The sequence below is a fragment of the Carassius gibelio genome, chromosome A5 (genome assembly GCF_023724105.1).
Source record: "Carassius gibelio isolate Cgi1373 ecotype wild population from Czech Republic chromosome A5, carGib1.2-hapl.c, whole genome shotgun sequence".
Taxonomy (NCBI): Eukaryota; Metazoa; Chordata; class Actinopteri; order Cypriniformes; family Cyprinidae; genus Carassius; species Carassius gibelio.
The window spans coordinates 35,449,503-35,476,613 of NC_068375.1; the positions used below are offsets into that span (position 1 = coordinate 35,449,503).

Here is a 27,111-nt window from a genome sequence, read left to right on the forward strand (position 1 = left end):
ATGGTCTGTGGAAATGAGGTTATTCAGGGAATGTCAGTGTTCATTATGCTGGTGCTGTTCAGATTTGTGGTCAGTCTGATTTCGTTTAGTCTGCAACAGTCCCTAGAGAGTTTTTAGGTGCTTTCCTTTAAAATCTTCTTGAAATTAAGATTGGGGTTTTATTGTTTTCAGTCCATGTCTGTCTATAAATCCTGACCCCAACTTATTAAAATTCATTATTTTCAAATTCAGCCTAAAGTTCAGAATGCACTTCTTTAAAGCTTGCTTTTTTTTTTTTTTGTGATTTTTGTTTTTGCAGCTGAAGTGGAAAGGAACGGATCTTTTTGAATTTGTGTGCTGGACACTGGGTCTCAGTGAGATTTTTTTTTTTTTTTTTGCGGTATGACATCAAAGACACTGTGGCATGGCTGAAGATGGACAAGAAGGTGATGGAAATGATTTGGAAACATTATTAATTTGTCATGTTAAATAGATCAAGATATCCTGATATTTATTTCATTTAGGGGTTGAAAATATTTCTTAAATATAATCTTATTAAATTGTAATGTGTAATGATACACATAACCTTTCAAAAAATTGAGGTCAGTGAGATTTCAAAAATAAATTAATACTTCTATGCAGCAAAGATGCATTGAAATTAATAGAAAGAATGTGCTCTACATTAAAACATAAATTGATGTTTCAAATAAATGCTGTTTTCAACTTTGTATTTGCCAAACATTTTGGAAAACATTTTTTTCACGGTTTCCAGATTTTTTTTTTAAAACAGCACAACTGTTTTTAACATTAATAGTAACAAATGTTTCTTGAGCACCAAATAAGCATATTATAATGATTTCTGAAGAATCACGTGACACTGAAGCTCGAAATTTAGCTTTGCCATCACAGGAATAAATTAAATGGTTATTTTAAATTGTAATATTTAAAATATTACTGTTTTACTGTATTTGGATTTTTTTGAATGCATCTATGGTGAAAAAACATACAAAAATCTTAATGAGGCCAAATCTTTGAAAGGTAGAATAAATACAAACATGCTCTCATGAAAACCAAACCAACTCATTACTCTTTAACCTGTTAACTGTCACCCCATCCCGAATACGGGATGCCTATGTTGACTATATTATCTTACAATAATATCTAATCTAATCTTGACAAACTATATATCATTGGAAAGGTCTAAGACTCCCAAATATATATTTAACCAATATCTTTTGTTAAAAATTATGTAGGAAAAGTAATAGATTAATTTATGACAAGAGTGCACCCTCAGAAATCTACATTACAAAAGGAGTTTTGACCTTTGTTTAAAAAAAAATACTCCCTCGTTGCCTTTTTCTCTATCACATTTTAGAAATCATCAGAAATTATATATCACTTGAAAACATAAAATCTCAAAATTCATTCTTCAAAACCCATTTTAAAATCAGACATTGCATTACCATGTAAATGGTACATCAAAATCATGTTACAAAATGTTTTCAGTCATGAATTATAAAAATGTAGGTTTGTATCATGCACATTCAAGTCTATCTTCAAAAACGTGAGTGACAGTTAAAAAAAAAAAAGTAAAGTGTTTTTTCCCTGGTAATATTATGATACTGAAGGCTTGAACTTATTCATGTACTCTTTTCATTGCACTTCAAAGAATGCTAAAGCACTACTTTGGTACAAGTGTTATCATTTTTATCATGTCCAAAAATGTGGTAGTGTCTTGGAATATTTTAGTAATGTATTGTCAGTGTATATAAAGTTTACAAGACACAGCACAGCATTTGTTATGACTTATCTTTGTATTAGGTTTTGAATCATGATATGTCCAAAGAAGAGCACATAGTGTTTCATTTCCTGGCCAAGCTTTCCCCAGAAAATGTTGAAGAAGAGCTGGTGCTCTTCTTCATTAGGTGAGTCATCGGCTCAGGTGGGTTTAGCTGGACTACAGCTCAAATTAATTGGAATTTTTTGGCATGTTGCCACTTCTATTGATAGGAGGATATAGAGAGGACGGGAAATGGTGGGAAAAGAGGTGACTCAAACTCACATGTGTGCACTCCTTCAGATGTCCTCAAATTACCATTCATTCTTAATCAAGCACCACAGAGCAGTATTTTTCTGTTATGATGAATCTAAGTTTTCATTTAGATTAATGTTTTTGGTTTTCCTTAATAATAATAACCTGTTTGTGATTGAATCTGCCACCTTTGTGATACCAGCCTAACTCCTAACCCTTAGATTACCATCATGATCTAAAAGCAAGAGCAAAATCAATGCACATAAAACGATGATTTGATATCTACATAGTGTTGTACATAACTAATCTAGCTGGACTGTAAGTATTGTTTGTACACAACAGCAGCTGATGATGTGTCATTGACCCATACTCATTTCATAGCCATTTAATTTCATAGGCTTTGCAGCAGAACTGAGCTCCTGTATTTGGTTTCTTGGGGCAGTTCTGTGTGATAGAGGTTTGAGGGCTGTGCTGTCTGTAGGTTCAGCGCTCTTTTTCATTGTTTGGTGTGATTGTGTTCAGCCATGTGGAATCTGTGTGCTTCACATCAGAGCCCCTGTCTCTGATTCTATAAGCCCAGAGGAACACCTCCCACCGTAATATGGCTTCCTGCCAAGATTGAGTCTGAGCGATCAGAAACCATTAAGCAATAACACCTTGATTTCATTATCAATCATTTTATTGAGCGAGCTGGTTGCTCGGCATGGGAGGTAAATAAGCATCTGTCTTGCACAAATGTACTCTCAGTTCAGTTTTACCAACAGCATTGTGACTACATTTTTTTATCTAATTTGCCCTTCACTTTACAGTGCTTGTACCAATCTGTTAGATTTAATGCATTGCAAAGGGTATAAGATGAAGATATAAACATTCTGAGAAAATATAAGTTGCCTATCTTCACCCCCTAATGGGAAGTAGACCTGCACCGCTTCAGAATAGCTGTGCACTCTGAAACCAATGTAATGAATTCTCAAAAGATGCTAATGAATTCTGGGAAGGGATTGGAGAAGGGTGAGTCTGTTCTGTATTAGCCTGTGCCCTCCGCTCATATGTAGGCTTGGGATAGAGCTGCGTGTCTGGATGTGCAGATCCTGTTTAAATATCTCTCCTGGATGGGTGCTTATCAGGAACAACCACCCTTCCCAGACTGCACTCGTAAAGTGCTGTCACATTTGTAAAGCAGACTGAAAAGATGACTGTAATAGCCAGAATCTTTTTGACCAGTTACTGACATATTGCATGCTACTTTTGGGACTGTTTTCAGTTTGGTGATGGATAAAAGAGCAGGCCTGATGATTTTTTCTTCTTCTTGTTTTTCTTTTTTATAATTATGACTTGAACTGTCACCTTATCGTGGTGGAGAGGTTTGAGTACCCGAATGATCCTGGGAGCTATGTTGTCTGGGGCTATATGCTCCTGGTAGGGTCTCCCAAGGCAAACAGGTCCTTGGTGACAGGCCAGACTAAGAACAGTTCATAAAACCCCTTATGGCAAAATTAAAATCAAGGACCGTGACGTCGCCCGGCATGGCGCAGCCGGGGCCCCACCCTGGAGCCAGGCCCGGGGTTGGGGCTCGTATGCGAGCGCCTGGTGGCCGGGCCCTCCCCCATGGGGTCCGGCCGGGCTTAGCCCGAAGGAGTGACGTGGGGCCGCCCTCCTGTGGGCTCACCACCTGCAGGAGGGAGCGTAAGGGGCCGGTGCATAGAGGATCGGGCGACAGTCGAAGGCGAGACCCCCGACGACCCGATCTCTGGACACGGAATCTGGCTTTAGGGACGTGGAATGTCACCTCGTTGGCGGGGAAGGAGCCTGAGCTTGTGCGGGAGGTCGAGAGGTACCGACTAGAGATAGTCGGGCTCACCTCAACGCACAGCTTGGGCTCTGGAACCACACTTCTTGAGAGAGGCTGGACTCTCTACCACTCTGGAGTTGCCCATGGTGAGAGGCGGAGGGCTGGAGTGGGTTTGCTAATAGCCGCCCAGCTCAGCCGCCATGTGTTGGAGTTTACCCCGGTGAACGAGAGGGTCGCTTCCCTGCGCCTTCGAGTCGGGGATAGGTCTCTCACTGTCGTTTGTGCCTATGGGCCGAATGGCAGTGCGGACTACCCGGCCTTCTTGGAGTCTCTGGGAGGGGTGCTGGAAAGTGCTCCGACTGGAGACTCCGTCGTTCTACTGGGGGACTTCAACGCTCACGTGGGCAGTGACAGTGACACCTGGAGGGGTGTGATTGGGAGGAACGGCCCCCCTGACCTGAATCCGAGCGGTGTTCTGTTATTGGATTTCTGTGCTAACCACGGTTTGTCCATAACGAACACCATGTTCAAGCATAAGGGTGTCCACCAGTGCACGTGGCACCAGGACACCCTTGGCCGGAGGTCGATGATCGACTTTGTGGTCGTGTCATCAGACCTTCGGCCATATGTCTTGGACACTCGGGTGAAGAGAGGGGCGGAGCTGTCAACTGATCACCACCTGGTGGTGAGTTGGATCCGATGGCGGGGGAGGAAGCTGGACAGACTCGGCAGACCCAAACGTACTGTGAGGGTCTGTTGGGAACGTTTGGCCGAGCCCCCTGTCAGAGATATCTTCAACTCCCACCTCCGGCAGAGCTTCGACCGGATCCCGAGGGAGTCTGGAGATATTGAGTCCGAGTGGACCATGTTCTCCACCTCCATTGTCGCTGCGGCTGCTCGGAGCTGTGGCCGTAAGGTCTCCGGTGCCTGTCGAGGCGGCAATCCCCGAACCCGGTGGTGGACACCGGAAGTAAGGGATGCTGTCAAGCTGAAGAAGGAGTCCTATCGGGCCTGGATGGCTTGTGGGACTCCGGAGGCAGCTGACAGGTACCGGCAGGCCAAGCGGACTGCAGCCCGGGTAGTCGTGGAGGCAAAAACTCGGGCCTGGGAGGAGTTCGGTGAGGCCATGGAGAAGGACTATCGGTTGGCCTCGAAGAGATTCTGGCAAACTGTTCGACGCCTCAGGAGGGGGAAGCAGTGCCCTACCAACACTGTTTACAGTAGAGATGGGCACCTGTTGACCTCAACTGGGGATATCGTCGGGCGGTGGAAGGAATACTTCGAGGATCTTCTCAATCCCACCGACTTGTGTTCCGTTGAGGAAGCAGTGGCTGGGGACTCGGAGGAGCACTCGTCCATCACCCGGGCTGAAGTCATCGAGGTAGTTAAAAAGCTCCTCGGTGGCAAGGCACCGGGGGTGGACGAGATCCGCCCCGAGTACCTCAAGTCTCTGGATGTTGTGGGGCTGTCTTGGCTGGCACGCCTCTGCAACATCGCATGGCGGTTGGGGACAGTACCTCTGGACTGGCAGACCGGGGTGGTGGTCCCTCTTTTCAAGAAGGGGGACCGGAGAGTGTGTTCCAACTATAGGGGGATCACACTTCTCAGCCTCCCTGGAAAAGTCTATGCCAGGGTACTGGAGAGGAGAATTCGGCCGATAGTGGAACCTCGGATCCAGGAGGAACAGTGTGGTTTTCGTCCCGGTCGTGGAACACTGGACCAGCTCTATACCCTTTCCAGGGTGCTGGAGGGTTCATGGGAGTTTGCCCAACCAGTCCACATGTGTTTTGTGGACTTGGAGAAGGCATTCGACCGTGTTCCTCGCGACATCCTGTGGAGGGTGCTCCGGGAGTATGGGGTCGGTGGCTCCCTACTTAGGGCTGTTCGGTCCCTGTACGACCGGAGCAAGAGCTTGGTTCGCATTGCCGGCAGTAAGTCAGACCTGTTCCCGGTGCATGTTGGACTCCGGCAGGGCTGCCCTTTGTCACCGGTTCTGTTCATAATTTTTATGGACAGAATTTCTAGGCGCAGCCAAGGGCCGGAGAGTGTCCGGTTTGGGGACCATACGATTTCGTCGCTGCTTTTTGCGGATGATGTTGTCGTGTTGGCATCCTCAGACCAGGACCTTCAGTGTGCATTAGGACGGTTTGCAGCCGAGTGTGAATCGGCTGGGATGAGAATCAGCACCTCCAAGTCCGAGGCCATGGTTCTCAGTCGGAAAAGGGTGGATTGCCCACTTCAGGTTGGTGGAGAGTTCCTGCCTCAAGTGGAGGAGTTCAGGTATCTTGGAGTCTTGTTCACGAGTGAGGGAAGGATGGAACATGAGATTGACAGACGGATCGGTGCAGCTTCTGCAGTAATGCGGTCGCTGTACCGGTCTGTCGTGGTGAAGAAGGAGCTGAGCTGTAAGGCAAAGCTCTCGATTTACCGGTCAATCTACGTTCCTACTCTCACCTATGGTCATGAGCTGTGGGTCATGACCGAAAGGACAAGATCCCGGATACAGGCGGCCGAAATGAGCTTTCTCCGTCGGGTGGCTGGGCGCTCCCTTAGAGATAGGGTGAGAAGCTCGGTCACTCGGGAGGAGCTCAGAGTAGAGCCGTTGCTCCTCCACATCGAGAGGAGCCAGCTGAGGTGGCTCGGGCATCTATTTCGGATGCCTCCTGGACGCCTTCCCAGGGAGGTGTTCCAGGCACGTCTCACCGGGAGGAGGCCCCGGGGAAGACCTAGGACACGCTGGAGGGACTATGTCTCCCGGCTGGCCTGGGAACGCCTCGGGGTCCCCCCGGAAGAGCTGGAGGAAGTGGCTAGGGAGAGGGAAGTCTGGGCGTCTCTGCTTAGACTGTTGCCCCCGCGACCCGGCCCCGGATAAGCGGAAGATGATGGATGGATGGATGGATGGATGGATAATTATGATGACTGGGAAGCATGTCTTGGCAGGCATAGTTTACCTGGAAATTTACATTTTGTCATTAAACATCATTCCACTTGATGTCTTCCAATCTTGATTTCTTGATACACAAATGTTTTTAAAAATACACTGAACATGATTTTCAGTGGAACAAAGGTGAATGAGGAGTGTGGCTGGTAAAATACCAAATGAAAAGAATAGATTAAAACAGAATGTAAGCTTTTATTATTATATGGCAGGGTTAACCCTGTAAACTTTGCATAAAACTCCTAAAACACACAGGAATGCTAACAGGTTATGCACGCTTTTACAAAAAACCATAAACCTCATAAAAGAAGTATATATGACTCATGCGCTATATTCCAAATCATATTGTCTGTGGCTGTTCCACAGACATGCTTGTGATCTGTAGGGGACAGGGCTTTCTCATCCTATGCTCCTAGACTTTGGAATGCACTCCCTTCTTGTATCAGAGTCTAAATCCTGTATCTTATTTACTGTATTGTGTATAACTTATTTTTAGGTTAGCTTTTTCTTGATTGATTATCTTTATTTTTTTATTCTAGTCTGTTCTTTCCATTTTTGTGTTGCATGTGTTTTATCTGTTTGTTTTATGTAAACTGCCTTGAAAAACTGCTTTAAAGGCACTATATAAAATAAATAGTTGTATTATTATTATTATTATTATTATTATTATTATTATTATTATTATTATTATATTGATACACTACAGTTTAATAACATTCTAGGGTCGTTTGTTTTAAATATATATAAAGAATTCTCTGATGTTCAAGGCTGCAATTATTTGGTCAAAATACAGTAAAACTAGTGATATTGTTGAATGCTATCACAATTTAAAGGGCTTAAATTATAACTAAGAACTTGTCTTTTTAATATATTTTATATTTTAAAGTTAATTTTCAGCAGCCATTACGTTCTGTTATTCATATATGCTGATTTGCTTCTCAGACACAGTTGTGCTATTTAATATTTTTGTAGAAACGGTGATAATTTTTTTCAGGAATCTTTGATGAATATAAATTTCAAAAGAATAACATTTATTTTAAATAGAATGTCTGTAGCATTATGAAGTCTTTACCTTCACTTTTGACAAAAAAAATCTATAAATCGGTAAATCAATAAAACATAACACTGGTTGAATGCGATAGAAGGAAAAAAAATCCCTCCCTTTCTTTCACATTTTGGTGAAGTCATGCAGATTTAAAACATTGCATTTTTGAGCAAACTCAAATTGAGTAAACTATTGATTTGCCGATGGGTAATGAGTTTGACCTTGTGTTAAATGTTGCCCTGTCGTTAAACTTTCTTTTGGCTTCCATTTTCTCGTTATCATTAAATAAGATCTTTTTTTGGTTTGCCAAGCAGCTAATGGTCGGCACAGTGACCACCCGTCTCTCATGTAGTTGTGCTTTTAGCAACAGCTCATTTGGCAAGGCAGCAATATTTTACTCATAATTTGGCTCTGGTTTCTAGTTAATAATTAATACTAACCTTTCCTTGTGAACAAATGTTTTGCATTTAGAAGCTGTGTACATAAACAAACTTTTTTTGATCATAAAGGTCAGGGGTCTGTTCCTTCATCCTTCATTCATTTTCTCTTTTGATGAAGCATGAAGTCAGGAATCAATCTGGTTCTTTAATTCATTCAGTAGTCTATCAATTAGTCGTTACAGTGCTTGTAAGGCAGCTCTGCATTGAAATTCTTCTTTTTTTTTCTTTTCTTTTCCACAGGTTTCTGGAATTAGTTCAGCTTGACTGCTTAACATACAGACTCCATTCAGACATTTCAAGATAGTTCAGCATTCAATGTGGCATTTTTAATATGTATACCTTTTATGTATAGTTCTATTAACAGGTTAGATTCAGGGATGTAGTGGAGGCTAAACGCACGTAAACGCCGATGAAGTCTTTCATATTGCGCTGCAACTGTCAGTCCTGACCAATTGCTTGCGGTGATGCCAGTACTGGGAAGTTCGGATCATTTTACTGACTCGGATCTCGGAGTCTCGTTCAGCGAAATGAACTAATCTTTTCTCTTCCCGTCTCTATGGGACTGACATGAAGAATAAAAGACTCGGACCTCACCTGGCGATTCAGAACCCATATGTTGTGTAATCCGCATGTGCTGTCAACACAAAATGAACGAATCACTCTCTGAGACAACTCTGTAGTCCTGAGTCATATTAAAGATTCGTTCAAAATGAATGACACGCAACAGAAAATTCAAAAATGGATATCCGGCAATTAATAATAATAATAATAATAACGTCCGTTATTTTGAATAGAAATCATCACTCATACAGCAGCCATTCATCTCATCTCCGGTTTATTTGTGTTCGTATACATGCAATATCCACGATCCGCAAAAATAGCGTTGGTCTATCAGTGCAATATCACTAAAGCTGTCAATCGTCTCACGTGAACCACGTGACCAAAAGGATGTCCTTCTGCAATGAAGCTGTCTGTGTCATTGCAGTCTGTGTCATTGATAAAATATATGAAAGACAAACGTAAAAAAATATTTGATTCCAGCTTGTTAAATGTGAATATGTTCTAGAGTCTTCTCTCCTCTGTGACAGTCAACTGAATATCTTTGAGTTGTGGACAAAATGAGAGGACCATTTGAGGACCATTCCTGGGCTTTTGGGGAAACACTGATCCACATTTTTCTGACATATTAATGACCAAACAACTAACTGATTAATTTAGAAAATATTCAACAGATTAATCGACTATGAAAATAATCCAAAATCCCTAATCATTACGTACAAGTACATTGCATTGGAACCCCTGGATATTAGCCTCCCTCTCTATTCCTATTTTTTAAAAAAATGTTCTTTATGTTTTGTCATTTAGTAAACTTTATAGATTTCAACCTTATTATTCCTTCTTGAGTCTCTTTAACAAGAACTTAGATTAATGTATGAATTGAATAGTGATTGTGTGACCTATATGAGGGAATAACCAGTGATACCCTTGGTAGCAATATCAAATGATAGCCTATAGCGATGTCATCAGGATACACATACACCGGTAGGCAGTGTCCCACCTTACCGTAACCACGATGTGGTCACCCAGAATTTATAGTTTACCCACCTCTTTTTTTACCACTACACCTCTGGTTAGAATCCATGCAACTATATTTTATTTGAGCTCAGATTCAGAAATCTTAAACCTACTGAAAACTTCGACATTATTAGTTTACTGCTGTTTGTACTGCTAGATCCTTCAGGAAATGCAAGTCCAGATTTATTTATTCATGCATTCAAGTCTAGATAATGGACGCACAAATTACATTGTTACAAACAGACATGCAGTGATTTGTGCCAGGCTTAGGAGTCTGCACTAGGAGCAGTCCTTTGCCAGGTCGCCTGTTTTCTCCCTACAGCCCCACTTGAAATTCAACTCAACAGCCCTGCAACAGTGAATGTGTAACCTGTGAGCCATCTGCTGCTTCTAGAGTCCTTAAAACTGACCCTGAGATATTCTGCCTTTGCTTTGTATTTGCAGCTGTAAATGATGTCTGGGCTTTGCAGTCCATAGAGCTGGAAGGAGACAACCTCTGCTGGCTTACTAATGGATAGTCGTGACTAGAATAGCTAAAAAAAACACATAGTGTTGTTTATTCTATCTATTCAGAAAGTACCTGGTAAAATATCTAATTCTTTATAAAGCATTAAAGTTATCAGTTAGAGATCTGTTTCTGACATGGTTTGAATTGAGTAAGTAGTCATACTGTAGACAGCACGTCATAAAATAGTTTTGATACCAAACATTACTTGGTCTTATGCTCTTTGCGTTTCCATGTAATAGTTGGCATTTAGCTAAACTAACCTGTTTATTAGTATTATTTTACATTTAAAGTTTATGCTTGGATGCATACAGTCAGGGGCGGATCTAGAAAAATATTGATGGGGTGGCGAGAAGGGGTCAGGAATTTTTGAGGGGTAGCAACATATGGCAGACGTATATATACTGAATTTAGCCACAGTTATCACAGTTTAATGATAAATATATGTGCACACTACAAAAGGACACAGGCTATCATTTACAAACTTAACTCATGCAATCAATGTCTTGCATTTGAAACAGTTAATATAAGAAATAAGTGACCATACCCCATAAGCACCACCACACTCACTAATGCATACAGTATGCATCAACATGTAATTAAGAGCATTATGAAAGGTTCAGTGTTACCAATGTCAATTTATTTTAAAAACACAAGATTTTAACAGTCAAATGACATTTCCAGCTGGGGAGACTCAACTGATTTTCTACTGTGTAGTGTTAATCACCATCTAACTCAACCAGTCAAGAGCTACATTTAGCCTTAGATGTTATATGAACATAGTCCCTGAAGCATAGGTTTTATTAGTTGAAAATAATAATAACTAAGTAAACATTATAGGCACAAATACAAATGCACTTTTAGAAATTGTTTTTGAAAATATGGTGTTATTGTTTTGGCAAGCTTAAATTAAAACTTCTATGAAAACTTTTGTGATATTCCTTTAAAATAATGTTTTAGTACATATTTTTTTAAATATATTTTACTAAGCAATTTCTTACATAATTTCTTTGAGTTAGACCAAACTTTTATTTTGGTGAGTTGTAGACAGAGTTTCTGTATTTTATTTTTAATAAACTATTTTTATTATCTAATAGGCCTACTCGACATAAAGCGTACTCTACTGTGCAATAGTACTATAGTTCTGTTTGAATTTCTTCAAGTTGTACCGAAATTTTATTTTGACAGGTTGTCATAAAGACATTGCACTTTATGTCTGTATATACGATATAGTGAAGAGCTGAAAACACCACTCGTGCTTCAGTGTGTGTGTGTGTGTGTGTGTGTGTAGCAGAGCACACATTCCCAGAGATGTGTATAACAACACCTTCAGGGCCGCTGCTGGCCAAATGGGTGTCCTGAGCAGGACTGTATTGTTGTGCCCCCCTTCCTCAAATATGATGAGGGAAGAAAACTACTATAGGGGTGAAAAAAGAACTTTCATCAAATAAAAAACTAAATGAATAAATTGTATTATTTACAAATCACAATTGTAGCTCTCGACATTTATCTATGGCTATAACTTTATTATGACTCTAATTTATTTTTATAGTCTCAAGCATTCAGAAATCATGCAAAAGGAAACTAAGCAGTTTTACTATGATAAAACCATGGTTTATTTTTGTAAGGGTTGTTATATGCATGTTTTCTGTTGAAGAAATTATAAAGCCTGTGTCATCTTTAGCAAAAAGGTGTCCAAAAATGAAAGATTAAGTGAATATTTGAATTAAATGTTTGGTCAGTAGCCTAAACAAGGATTTGATTGTCCTGTAAGTGTAACAGCAGCAATCACATGGCATTTGTAATAACATGTACATTAATTGTTTATTTTGTATTTGCCTATATCATGTATTGTAACAGTGTTATTCTTAACCAATCATTATTGCATCATACTTTTTTTATATAATGCGTTTTAAGTCATTTTAAAGGCTATTGATGGCATAGGTCTGTTTTTATAAAAAAATAAATAAATAAAAAATACAATATATTAATACTTTGTAAATTATTATTTGAAGTAACAAAACCATGGTTAATTTGAAGTTACCATGGCTACAAGAACCATGATTTGTGTTGTTATTGTTAAAACCATGTGTAATTTTCGTAAGGGAACCTGAAAAAAAAAAAAAAAACTTTCACAGGAATGTGCCTAAAAGTGATAAACAGGCCTCATTTTTACCTAAATGATTTATACTCTATTTTAATATATATTAAAAATGTATAAGGTGTGCATTGTAGCTGACACCTAAATTAATACATTACAATTGTTTTATGACTGCAAGTCTTTCTCCTCAAATGCTATTGAGCTTCAAATTTGCGTTTGAGCCCAGGTGAAAGAGTAGCATAATTTACATATGAGTTACAGATTATTTTAATAAATATCAAACATTTAATTCAATTGTGCATTATAGGTGACACCTACATGAACAATTACAGTTGTTTTTATGACTTTAAGTAATTCTCCTCGAATGCTACTAACGTTAGAAAAGTGTATACCAATATCACATGTGACTTTAGAGACGGTCCCTAAATTTGAGACTCTCGAACGGTCAAGGTCAAGCCAACTTTATGTTTTTTTTTTTTTTTTTTTTACTTTTAGTTTTCTTTTCTCTTCACTGGATTGGATCCATCCATCAATTATGAACATTCATCGGCAAACATGAGGTGCGAGTGGTCGCGAGCGCGGATGGGAGAATGGAGGAAGTTTTTTTTTTTTTTTGGAGCAACTGGGATGGTGCCCCCTCTGGGAGTTGGTGCCCTAGGCAGATTTAGTCAGTTCGGGAGTTCGGAGCGGGATCGCGAATCATTTGAGTCAGTTCGCGAGTTCAAAGCAGGTTCGCGAATCATTTGAATCAGTTTGGGAATTCGTAGCGGGATCGCGAATCATTTGAGTCAGTAATGGGGATCGCGAATCATTTGAGTCAGTTTGGGGGTTCGGAGCGTGTTCGCGAATCATTTGAGTCAGTTTGGGGATCGCATATCATTTGAATCAGTTCGGGAGTTCGGAGCGGGTTCGCGAATCAATTTAATCAGTTCGGGAGTTCGTAGCGGGTTCGCGAATCATTTGAGTCAATTCGGGAGTTCAAAGCGGGTTCGCGAATCATTTGAGTCAGTTTGGGTATCGCAAATCATTTGAATCAGTTCGGGAGTTCGGAGCGGGATCACGAATCATTTGAATCAGTTCGGGAGTTCGGAGCGGGATCACGAATCATGAAAGATTCGCGCTAGTAAATTTTCAAATTGGCCATAACCTTTAATTCGTTGCCTCCAACCCTGGTAGATCCGCCCCTGCATACAGTACAATGGTAATCCCCTATGTATTTATTAATCTATTTGATTGCGGTTTTTTTTGTTTAAGAAATGTATACTTTTATTCTAGGATCCATTCAATTGATCAAACTTGAAAAATACATTTAAGTGTTACCAAAGATTTCTATTTCAAATAAACATTTTTATTTTAGGCTAAGAAAAAATCTGAGTCTCTAATATCATCTAAAATACTTGCTAGTTGTTAATAGTTAAATGTCTGGGCAGGTAACCAAAAGGATGCAGATTCAAACACTGCAAACAAATGGTTCTTTAACTCCACCGTTGTGCCCTTTATCAAGATCTAGGTGAATATCAGGGTAATCTATCATGATGGCATTGCATAAAATTCTTGGTAGCACATTCCCTCAAATATGTAGCAATCATAATAAAGTTCTATTAATTTTATCCAACTCTTCTCTGAAATCCCACAGGCGAAGAAGAGTATTTTAGAGGAGGAGATATATTGTCCACCTGATGCTTCGGTGCTGTTAGCCTCTTACGCCGACCACGCTAAGGTCAGTGCTCTTTCTAACACACCTGTTTTTAAAACCCTTCTTTCCTTGATAGACACACAGAAAGGTGTCGAAGCTAAAGCTTAACCTCCTATGGACGTCCTTCAAGGTCTGAATCTATCCCATTACACTCTTCCCTCAGAAAGAAGTGCATTTCATTAAGCAAGTGTCAGTTTGATTGACAGCTCAGGGGCCACAAGAACACATGATTTATCCAAAAGCCTTGGCTAACTGCACACAGCTCACCTTGTGCCAATTTAGAAATCACACTCTGTTTCTCTCTGACTCATGTCAGACACGGAGCAACGCTGACTCTAAAAACTGGATGGGAGTATCACATAAGAGACTTTCAAAAACAAACAAACTAAAATATTAGCGAAGTTTTTGGATAGTAGTATTCAATTTGTATTTGAATGTCTGAAGTATTTGATTCAACCGATTATCCAAATAGTTACTATTATGTATATATATATATATATATATATATATATATATATATAGAGAGAGAGAGAGAGAGAGAGAGAGAGAGAGAGAGAGAGAGAGAGAGAGAGAGAGAATTCTACATAAATTAAATAAGTTTTACATTTAGTGTTACCATTATATAAAATATGTTGTAATTTTAGATTTTGCTCATTCTGCTACTTGGTGCAGTATTATAATTTCAGTTAATGTGCAGTTCCAGAAATGCATTTCTTTGGCTTTTAATGCAGCTTGTCCACAAATATTTATCTGATATACAAATGTGAGTAGCTACGTGACAGATTTCTGACTTCATTTAAAGCCACCAGGTGCAGGTTTGGAGTTATTCAGAAAGACAGGAAGTTATAGAAGGCATGAGAAAAGAGAGCGAAGAGATGTGAAGAGAGTAAGAATGAAAAAAAGAGAGGCATAGGCAGATATACACAAGTAAGAAATAAAAAGAACTGGAAGAGCAGCTTGAACAGAGAGGAGAGGCTGAGATGGCAGCAGTTTCTCCCTTACTGTGAACACTTGTTTTTAATGCAGGAGTCGAGCTTTAGACAGCAATCTTTCACAGAGACGCTTCAAATGGGGATACTTTCACATGCCAGTCTCATCACAGCTGAGCAGTGAATCTGTCTGTACAGCTCAAAAAAAAAAAAAAAAAAAAAAAGGCAGTGTGACACTGATGGATTTTTATCGTCTTTCCTGTCTGATTCTGATGATTTGCGCTTTCTTCAGTTTCTGCAAGCAGTCCACAATCCGAAATGATGTTTATTTTTTGGTAGATAGTGAAGTTCATATTCCTTTTCTTACTGTAGCTTTCCGGGCTATTTTTATGTACTGCATCTGTGGAGTGGTGTTGATTAGCAAAGACAATTTCCTCAGTGTTTCGAAACAAATATATACACTAAGCACTGAATACATTTACTTCAGTTTCACACTGTTTCAGAAGGAGAACCACAACATTTAATTAATGTGTACCAGTGTGGGTACAAGAATGGGATGTGGATGTACACAAAGGTTTGAGGCAAATATGATATTAATACGTTTTTGATCAGAAGTAGCAGTAAAGACTTTTACATTGTTACAAAATATTTCTATTTCAAATTAATGCATTTCTTTTAAACGGTTTCCACAAAAATATTGTTAAAAAAACAAATTTAAATGGTTACATTTTTTTTTTCATTTTTAAATTGTAATATTTCACAATATTACACTTTTTACTGTATTTTTGATCTTTATTTTGATGATCTTTCAAAAACAAGAAACATCTCACTGACCCCAAACTTGTTTTTTTTTTTTTTTTTTAAATATATATCTAACTTCTCTAAGATAATCTGTATCATTTAGGTCCCATGGTCAATGTACAAACCAAAAATTGTAATCTAGCAATTATCTTTTAGAGCACTTGTTTTTTTACTCTCTACTTATCTTACCCATAATGCTTCTCAAAAAAACTCACAGCTGTATTTCATCCTATTTTGATTTGAAAAAGCTTTTATGTTTCACTCAATGTTTGTAAACTTGTTACTCAATTAACTTTAAGTGAAGTCTTTATTCCCCCTCTCTCTGTGTTCATAATTGAGCTCAGTTTGATTTCTTGTCTTTTTTCTGCAGTATGCTATCATGACCCTAATGTCCACAAGCCGGGCTTCCTGTCTCAAGAGAAGCTGCTACCGAAGCGAGTGAGTGTGATGTTGAGATGGGCGTAGCTCCATGCTAATTCTGCTGATTATGTTCTCAGAGCTCTGTAACGAGCCTGCAAGGCGTCCCGTGGGGCGTTAGATGTAGTGAAAGCTCTCAGCTGGAAGCATTCGCTCGCATGTCAGTAAGTACTGAGAAAGAGCGTTTGTTTACTCCACTGGCATTCAAAATCGTCTGAAGGATTTAAATAGTCCCACTTAATTAGGAAATGTCCTTCAGCTCTGTTAGCCATTGTGTTTAGCTTAACATTTTTTTTGTCTTTTCGATTATAGGTTTAGTCGATCATATGAACCTGATTTTTTTTCTGCCCAATGTGTTGTTTGGTTCAAAACATTTGTGAAATCAATATGTGTACCAAATAAATACTAGCAGCAGCCATTTAGCACCTTCGCTAAACCAGTTCGACCACCAGTTCAGAACGTAACTCCAGTATCTGGCCCAGAAATGTTACAAAAGATGAGCTATTTTATAAAGATGATGTCTGTGGAAACCAGCTAATATGAGAAATGCATTGTAATTGTATTCCGAAAATATGGCATGTTGAAAATATTGGATCAAAAATACAGTAAAAGCAGTAATATTGTTAAATATTACAATTTAAAATAATTTATTCTTATGATGGATTTTTTTTTTTTATTCCAGTCTTCAGTGTCACACAATGCTTCAGAAATCATTCTAATACGCTGGTTATAATTGTAATACTAATATTATTATTATTAATGTTGGAAGCAGTTTTGCTGTTTAGCATTTTCTGGAAACAGGATATTTTTTTTTATAGAAAGTTTAAAAGAATATAATTTATTTGAAGTAGAAATTATTAATTATTTTATTATACTTTATAATAATGATGCAATTATGAATGTTATATTATAAATGTTTTTGCTGTCACTTTTGATCATTTTAAGGCCTCTTTGCTAAACAAAAGTTTCTATTTCTTTCCAAAAAAAAATAAATAAAAATGAAATGGTAGTGTATGCCATCAACAGTTGTTCACTTCCCTTTTTTAGATGGAAAGCAGCTTTCATTCCAAGAAAGAAAATGAATACTGATGTCAAGCAGAGTCTGGTGCGCACCAAGAGCTCCGTTCTGAAAACGCCCTGATGAGACAGTTAAAGACTTTTCAAGTTGATGACTGATCTTCATGTGTCTTTCTGTTGTGCAGGTCATTCATCTGTACCAGATGACTGCAGAGATGTGGGAGGAGAGAATCACGGCCTGCTACGCTGAGCACAGGGGCAGAACCAGGTATTGCACATTCTAGCCTCAGTCCCAGACAGCTGGCCCACATTTTTTATTTTTTTTTATGGACCGCCGATGCATGCTGCACACAGAAAAGGCAAAAGCCTTCTAAAATCACAGTTTTCAATCAAGTGTAACAAGCAAACTGTGCTGCTTGCTTTGCATGTCAGTTAGACGGCTGTTATTGGCCAGAATCGGCTTCAGAAGGCATCAGACTTTGCTAGAAGTCTGGCTCTTCAATGTAATAAACGAACACCGTTGCGCAGGTGTGGCTTCACTCTATGTTATGTTCAGTCAAAACACTTACGAAATGAAAAACTGGCATGCTACTTTATCTACTTTATCTTTATCTATATCCAGGCATAGCTTTGCTCAAAAAAGCCAATATTTTGTGGTCTACTGTGATGATAGAACTGACTTCCTGTGTTGCTTTGGAGCCGATTTAGATGCATGTAGGGCACTTTCTTATTCCACACCTTCTCCTTGCATCTGACAGCACTCCAGTGTGTATTCATGAAACACACAGTCTGCACATCTCTTTTTATCTCTCTTTCATACATACACCCAGCTTAATTTGATATCAGAAGTTTTCCATTCTATAGCATCTTTTTTCCCCCTGAAGTCCCATGCTAGTCAACGTTTCTTTTACTTTTTTAATATAGTTAATATAGTGTACATGTAATATATTTTTATGTGCCATTTTAAGTCCTCCAGGTGCTTTAGCTAATGTATCTTTTGGAAACTGATTCCTTTGAGTAAGTAAATTACTATATATATATATATATACTATACTATAATTACTATATATATATATAATCAGCAGGGCTGTCAGTTGATACATTGAAATATGATATACTAAATAATAAAAAACATGACATTAGCCTACATTGTAGTGGTAGATGAATAAAGCACTGAATAGACATAAAAAATAAAAGAAAGAAATATATCGACTTCTAAAGGCATTTTCTGTAATGTTTACATTAAATCTTTCCAAGGTATTAACACAAAATGTTTATTTTTATATTTTATTTATGTTTAATTATTTGTTTATTTTAATTAAATAAATTCGTTTTTTTTTATTATTTTGTTTTTTATTTAGTTATTTTATTGTTTATTGTCCAAGGTAGGCAGGGTTATTCAAACACAAAAAGGCCTTATTTCATACATTTATTTATTTTATTTTATTTTTAATAAATAATTTAATAAAGTAATAATAAAATTGGTTAATAATGTTTTTAAACATGTATTTTTTTTTCTCTCTCAATTTTATTTATATTTATTTATTTAATAATTTTGTTGTTGATGTTTTTGGCTGTTTTTAAGATCAGCTTTGAAATACTGGCTGTTTTTGAAAGCACAAACACATCCTGTACGAACAACTCCTCACTCATTCTGTGCTGTCCGCTCTTGGTTAATGCAGTCAGGGTAGGTTGCTTCCAGACTCATGAGAATATGAAGGAAGTAAAAATCTGCCTAAAAATCTTGTTATTTTTAGTGGGATATTTTTTTAATTGGGGAGTTAATGGTGAGTATGTGTGCATTTGTGTTCATTGCCACAATCAGTTACTGTAAGACATACTGCGTGTCCTCTAGTTTTTGCACTCCAAGTCAAACGGGTCTCATTAAAGCCCTGCGGTGAATAGATTTTATTTTGTCTAATTTATTCTTTTTCTCTGCCCTTCTTTCTCCCTCCCAGTATTTTGTTTGTTATTGTGTGCTGCAGAGATGAAGCTGAGATGGAGTATTTAAAAATAGCTCAGGATCTGGAGATGTATGGGGTCAATTACTTTTCCATTAGGGAAAGAAATGCTTCCGCTGCTGTATGGCAGCAATAATCTGAGGTAGAACTCCAGACAGCCAAATGCTTTTATTATTGTTTACCATTAATAATCAAGCCTTAAATTATTTGTGCCCTAATCACCTTTAACTTAAATCTCACACTTCCTTTGGTGTCCACCCTGCTTGAAACTTCATTATTTCTGCCTTTTTGTTTGACATATGACTTTTGTCAGCCATGTGACTTCTGTTTCACTCTGAATAGCCACTGCAGTGATCATGATATAAAAATATAATAAACTTGCAATTTCAAATGAATCTTCACAAACCCACTGTGATATGGTGGTTTAAGATCTGGGCTGTCAGCCAGAATACTGTTGGTTTAATAAATCTTTATGCCATTAATTAATTTAGAGATGCCATCATGCTTTAGTTAAAGGAATAGTTCACCCAGAATTGAAAATTCAATCATTATTTACTTACTCCAAACCAGTATTATTTTAGTTTTGCAGTGAAAAACAAAAGGAGAAATTATCTGAATCTCTATAGTGCTTTTTTCCAAACTATGACTATATAAAACTATCATAAAACGGCCCCTTCAACCAACGTCTAATTTATAAATCTTCTGAAGCCATATTTGATTCTGAAGCCATTTGTGAAACACGGACTGAAGTTTCAGTCATTAAAAAGTCATACAGCTCATACAAAGACATGAGAACATTAAATTTTTTTGTGAAGCCTCTAATAAAGCGATTTTTGTGTGTTCGAAGATTTTTCAGCTGTGCATCGGGAACCATGATCTCTTCATGAGGAGATGCCGAGTCGATTCTTAGTCCAGCAGATGAAGATGCAGGCTAGAAGAGAAAGCTTGCAAACAGGCTGGAAAGGGTGAATGATTACCTGATTTACACCAACTGAGAAAGATTATCGTTTATGCTAAACAAACTTGTTTTCTGGGCTCTGATTTTCCGTGAGCTCCTGTCTTACAGGATCAAAAGAAAAGCAAAGCAAACAAAGTTGAAAGGAAAGAGGATAAAATGGCAAATATAGAAATATAAAAGGAGAAAAAAATCAAGGAATAAAAATAAGACGAGAACCAACAGAGAAAATTAATGCATACATAACTAATTATTATAGTTTTTTTTTTTTTTATCTGGCAATGTAGCTCTAGATAACAATATTCAGTATAGTAGAGAAACAAGCATCCAAATTAATTTATTAATTAATTATTTTTAATAAGTAACACACTACAACTGTTCAAAGGTTTGGAGTCTGTGAGATATTTTAAATGTTTTTGAAAAGTCTTTCAGCATTTATTTGGAATATAAATCTTTTTTAACAAGTATTTACTGTCTCTTTTGATCAGTTTAACTCGTCCTTTCTGGGGAAAAATGTATTTGTCCCAAACTTTTGAACAGTAATGTATGTTTAGAAATATTTTTATAAATGATTGCAGTTTTGGAAAACTGTTATCTTGTTTTTGGAGAGCTTGGGAAGTGTCAGGGAAATCTCAAGACTTCATGGTCACCATTTGCATTGATTTTCCTGTTGCGCCTCTGGGCACCTTTAACCAGGTGCTAGATTTGTGATCCACTAAACCCATTTAGCTGTGCTGCAATCCTGGTGAAATACGGATGAGCACTTTGCACCTCTATAGATCGAGAGGCAGAGGCTGGAGAGGGAGAAACAATTGCGTGAGGAGGCAGAAAGAGCTTGTGATGAACTGGAGAAGAGATTGATTCAGTTACAAGACGAAGCTCACATGGCCAGTGAAGCTCTGGTGAGAAACTAAAACCTCACCCACAGTAATATACTTACTCTAATCGTTTGAGTGCTTGCTAGTGCACACATATATCTATACTTCTACTCAGCCCTTGGTGATTGTTGTGGTTTAGTACTCATCTTTTTTCCCCCAAACATTGTTCTGTAGCAGGTTTTTGTGTGTGTCTGTTTCAGTTCTTCCCTATTTTTATTTTCTTTAGTCAGTCAATCATAATTAATTTGGCACAACGTCTAGGGATGTCAAAAATACCAGTACATTAATAATAATGATAAAATTATTATTTTTATAAATAACAAATCATAAACAGTAAGTAATATTCTAAATAAAAATCTGAACATTTACATATTAGCCACTTTAAGGTCTAAGTGAAATTTGCATATATATATATATATATATATATATATATATATATATATATATATATATATATATATATATTTTTTTTTTTTTTTTTTTCGGCACCCATCCCACCTAAATATTAATAAATGGAATTTATTATTGCATAATATAATATTCTTAAGGGTATATTTCTGTTTCATCTCTGTACTTTCACATAACATTTTAAGACTCACTGTTCAGTTCACATCAGCAAACAAAAGAAATTCGGCTCTTAAACTCATATAAGTGTGAGTACAACTGGTATATGCATTTCTTCTAATAGTTCACCATCCATGCTCAGGAAAACGCTAATTCAGATCATTTACAGGCAGGGCTCAGACTAGCACTGGTCTTATTATTTTTAATCAGAGAGTTTCATATTCTTGCGAGTCCTATGTTCTCTTTCTCTTGCTCTCTAAAATATTTATGAGTGTTTTTTTTTTTCTTGCCAAAAGTAGATAATGTTTTGAGAGATATATCTTGGAATGAAAATCTTACCTAGTGACATGATTTCTGTAATACAAATGACGCCAATGTGTTAGACCTGAGTTTTATGAAACAGTTTTTTTTTTTTTTACACAAATGCGGTGGAAACAAGAAAAACAGCAAAAGTTACATCTATAGATAGCTTCCATTATTAATCATGCTGCATTTGCATAATATGCTGTGCTTTTACCATCTAATGCTGTTAACAAGGGCATCAAATGAAGCAAAATGATGATGTGCATTTTTGCAAAGCGTGTGGTCTCTGTGTTCTCAATTGCACTCGGAGACTGGAGATCTGTTGGCGGAGAAGGCACAAATCTCTGAGGAGGAGGCCAAGCTGTTGGCTCAGAAAGCGGCCGAGGCTGAACACCAGATACAGCGTATTAAGGTTAGTGAGCATTTGCCCACACCAGCTGCTCATAGAAGATCCTTTAGGAGCATTGAGGACACATCATGCTCTGAATTACTCTTTATAAAGGTGACAGCCATTCACACTGAGGAGGAGAAGAGACTCGTGGAACAGAAGATGCTAGAGGCTGAGATGCTTGCCCTCAAGATGGCAGAAGAGTCTGAAAGGAGGTAACATCTCTCTCTCTCTCTCACACACACACACACACACACACACACACACTGCTTTTCAGATGGCTGCATAACATGGTGATATGTCAAATGACATATTTAGTGTTTAAATAATAATATTTAGTTGTGTACCACCAGTGGTTAAATAATAACAGATCATTTGTGGTTGAAAAGTTATTTTAACTCGAAAAGTGGGTGCTATTTTTCAAGTGTATCATTATTTTCTAAAAATATACAATTATATGTAAAAATAGACTTAGTCATACTTTTTTTACATCTCTCTCTCTCTCTCTCTCTCTCTCTCTCTCTATATATATATATATATATAGAGAGAGAGAGAGAGAGAGAGAGAGAGAGAGAGTATACATCTATATAGTATATACACAGTATATAGATTTAAAAAAAAAAAAACATTTCATTAACATTTAAAAGAAAATTGTGTCTTTGTTGAAACACTAAAATCTCTAGAATTTAAGTAAATTAAAGCCAAATAGAACTATAAAAAACGAGTACAAATAATAAAAAAAACACAACAAAATGAATCTTTATGAAAAAAAATCTTAGATTAAAATTAAACCGAAAACAAAAAATATGGGAATAAAAGCTAATTCCAAATATGAATAAATACTAGAATGTCATAGAAATAATACTAATAATCTGGCCAGAAAGAAAACCTAAGGGACCATCTAGAAGACATTAGCAATGACATGACAGCATAGCAGCATGGCATAGATTTTTTTTTTTAAATGTATATTTGAATTTATTTTATTTAGTTTGTCTATTAAAAATCAGTTTTGATTAAAAACATTGGCTAAAAACTAGCAGCACCTATAATTTATTATTCAAAACTCAGTATGTGAACATGCATCATAAAAGATGTCCCAGATCTTCCTCTCACAGCTTCCTTCTCAAACCTATCTGCTGGGCCTTTACATAGTATGTGGCACTCTGTTGATGTGCATGCTGGGATAGCTGTTTGATTTGGTGCCTGTGAGAGTCAATTTTCTGCTGATCTGAGCATCCATTTTTCCATTTCCAACTGAAACTGTGCTTTGGAGATCCCAACACTGTGTCCACTTCAAAGGGTTCAAACCTTGAGTGAGTAACCCATGTATCTATTCTCCTCAGGGTGGATGAGGCCGACCAGCTGAAACAGGACCTGCAGGAGGCAAGAGAATCAGAGTGCAAAGCCAAAAACAAACTGCTGGAGAACACCAGAAAATGGGCGTACTCGGTAATGACCCATCCGTTACCGAAACACTCCCCAACGGCGTTCTTCAACATCTCCACAGATGACATTACAACGACGCTTGTCATTCTTAATCAGGCTAGAGTCTGAATCCACTCCAATTTTATCTGTAAGAAAAAAAAAGGGTTTTAAACTCTGCACAGTTATGTTTTTTACGCTAGTCTGATTTAGCCTTTTGGCCATTTGTCAATGTCAAGATAATTTATTTAAACAAAAGTTGCATCAGACAACCATTCCATTACTCACAAGTAAACTTTCCCCTTGCATCCAGGGAAATCTTTGTGTTTTAGCCTCAAAGTAACCATCGTAATGCAATCTAGAAGGAATATTTCTATTCATATTAGGCTGTCCAACTTAAAAAAAAAATGCTTAGGTAGCCCTCTAGGGTCCCAGGAATTGCATGAGATGGTTGTAATGCTTCTCTAAATTGGATTACAATTCAGAGTTCGGAATGTCTTCCTATTTGAAGGGAAACTGTTAGCAAGAGACAGCTGTTATCTTAAATACCTCCATTAAATGCTTTGTGAATATCTGCCAGGTTCGAATCCACATGATGACTGAGTGCACTTCATATCTGATTCAAACAGAAGACTATTGAGGGATTGTCCTAAGCCTCATATATGGATAAAACAAAAGATATAATTGAGGTCAGAAAATTAGCTTTTTTTCCTACACAAATGTTCCCAAGGTGGAATTTTTTTCTACCTGGAAACCACATTTCATTGCTATTACGATGAGTTCCCTAATTATTAGCCTAAGCCCTTGGGAGCTGAGCTCTTTCCACTCTTTAAAAGCTTTGAGTATACTCTTGAAAATCCATCTGGCAGCTCATCCGCACATTTTACATGCACGCTGAGTTAAGGGGTGATTGGAGGTCAGCGTATCATTTCAAACATTAGCTCTCTCCTATGGGTGGCTAATGTTAGATCTATTCGACCACTTAAAAATCCAGGAGGCATTTCAAAGCATTGCCGCTGTCTGCAGGTATTGATGATTTACATATTTTTGTTATACCCTGAAGCCTCCTTTGGTCTTTTGACAAAATCCAACTAAGGGTTGGTAAGGCAAACCGGAGCTTGACTTTGTTTAGATAAGTCTTCCCGCCCGAGGCAAATTTAGGGGCCGTACACATATCGCGTCTTTTGCGCGCACATTTTCGTTATTTCCAATGTAGGTGCACGGCATGCGCGCTCATAATGGAAGCGACGCGGTTGCATCGCGCAAGCAGTGCGACGCGCCCGTTTTTTTCAGGCGCGTCCGCACCGCATCGAGTTAAAAACATCTCAACTTTTCAGAATGTCGAAAGCGCACTGCGGGTCATGTGACAAGAACTAACCAATCAGCTTCATCCTTTCCCGTAACAACGTTGAAAACTCAGCCAAGATGAAGGAACAGCTGTTCATAGCTGTATATGGATTGCCATTTTGAAATAAATTTAGTAGCAGAGATACTAAAGAGAGATCCATTTATGCTTTGCTGAAATTTTCGCATCTTCATGGAGAGAGCATGTCATGGTTGCTTAGCAAAGGCAGATGCCTCAGGAGCGCTTCTGCCCGAGGGCTTTGGAAAGAAGGAAAAAGCGGGGCGCCTAGCGTTTTCCACACGTTTTTAGGCGCGATATGTGAATGGCCCCTTTAAGGCAGTTTTTAAAAATCTCATACTAGGTGCATGAATTCCTAGTCACCACACTGAACGTCAGGTTGATCAGTGAAAATGTTACAGTTAAATGTCTTTCTACAACTGCTTTTTAGCATAATTTTAGATTTGGTAATTTTTTTTAAGTTTGCATTATTGACTTGACTTAGTATGTTAGGCTTACATAAAAAATCTAAATTGGGGTCAACTCATTTATTTTCTTACACATTCTTTGTGTAATTCTTCTAATTAGTGTCTGACATTTTATGTAATCAAATAATAAAAAAGCCTGTTTCACTTCAACATGCAATGTTACAGAAGAAAAATGTGATGATGTATTTAAATGATTATTGTCTTATGTGTAGTCATTTTGTGATTAAATACTTTTGAAGTGACTGTTTCCTTTAGAAAGTTAAGTGAATAGTCTAGCATTATTGCAATATAAGTTATTTTTTTTTTACTTTGTGATTTGACTAGAAGTTAATATCAAGTTTTCATTTCATTTATTCGAAAGATGCTATCAAGTTATAATATTTAGTATTTTAACACTGGGATGTTTGGTACAGAACTATTAATTTTGTAATATTCCTTGATTATTATTTGTACATAGATCTTTATAAAGCCCGGTCAGCTCATTTGAACATGTTTTTTATTTTTCCTTCTCTTGCTTTTTCTCTCTTTCACTGCATAGTCCTAACTTCAACTTCAGTATGGAGAACCTGAGTTTTGACTTCAAAGACAGAGACATGAAACGTCTGTCCATGGAGATCGAGAAAGAGAAGTGAGTGCAGCCCATTTCAGGCTTCAGTCCTTCCTGATCACAGTCTCTTTGTTGGCGTCACGGCTGTCCACACCTTTGAACCAGTTACATCAACTGAGCCGGAGCTTGTCCTCTCTGCTGATGCTCAACTGAGTAGTGGATTTGTTTTAAAGTAATAAAACTCCCCGAAGCCTTGTTTGTTCAGACAGCTCCACTAGAATGGCCACTTTCAGTTTGGCCAAATACAATTTTACGATGTTGTAGGAGGAAAAATGGGTCCCACTTTATATTAATTGGCCTTAACTACTATGTACTTACATTTACATTAATAATTTGGTACAATGTACTCATTGTGTACATGCATGCTTTTAAAAATACCTGCATGCAATTAATTTCTGTAATTAAATAATTCACACTGTTGTCCTGTCCCTTACACCTTAACCCACCCTTAAATCTACCCACACCACTGAACCTGTCCCTAACTTTACCAGTATCCCACCTCAATAGCAGCAAAAGTGTTTTGCAATACAATATTAACACTAAGTAAATTGTAAGTATTGAGTCTTGAAGGAGTTCCCTGAGAGATGCTTAGCACTTTTGGCCCTTTTACCTTCTGTCTGCGGTCCAGCTCACCCCTAAACCATCTGGATTGGGTTCAGGTCCGGTGACTGTGGAGGCCAGGTCATCTGCAGCACCCCATCACTCTCCTTCTTGGTCAAATAGCCCTTGATGCATTCAGTGTGACTCGACAATTTTCATAGTCATGAAAATAAAGAAAACTCTTTGAATGAGAAGGTGTGTCCACACTTTTGTTCTGTACTGTAAATATTTGTTATTTGTTGGTATGGCAGTTACACATCTGTGGCTGGATTCATGAAAAATTTCTAAAGAAAGAAATTGAGAAATTTCTTCATAGGAAATAAATATATTAAAGGT

General features: G+C 37.9%; 1 pseudogene; it reads left to right on the forward strand.

Moving 5' to 3' along the window:
* LOC128015005 (merlin-like) lies at nt 1-26,593 on the forward strand (annotated as a pseudogene).
* Nucleotides 26,594-27,111: the final 518 nt, after the last annotated feature.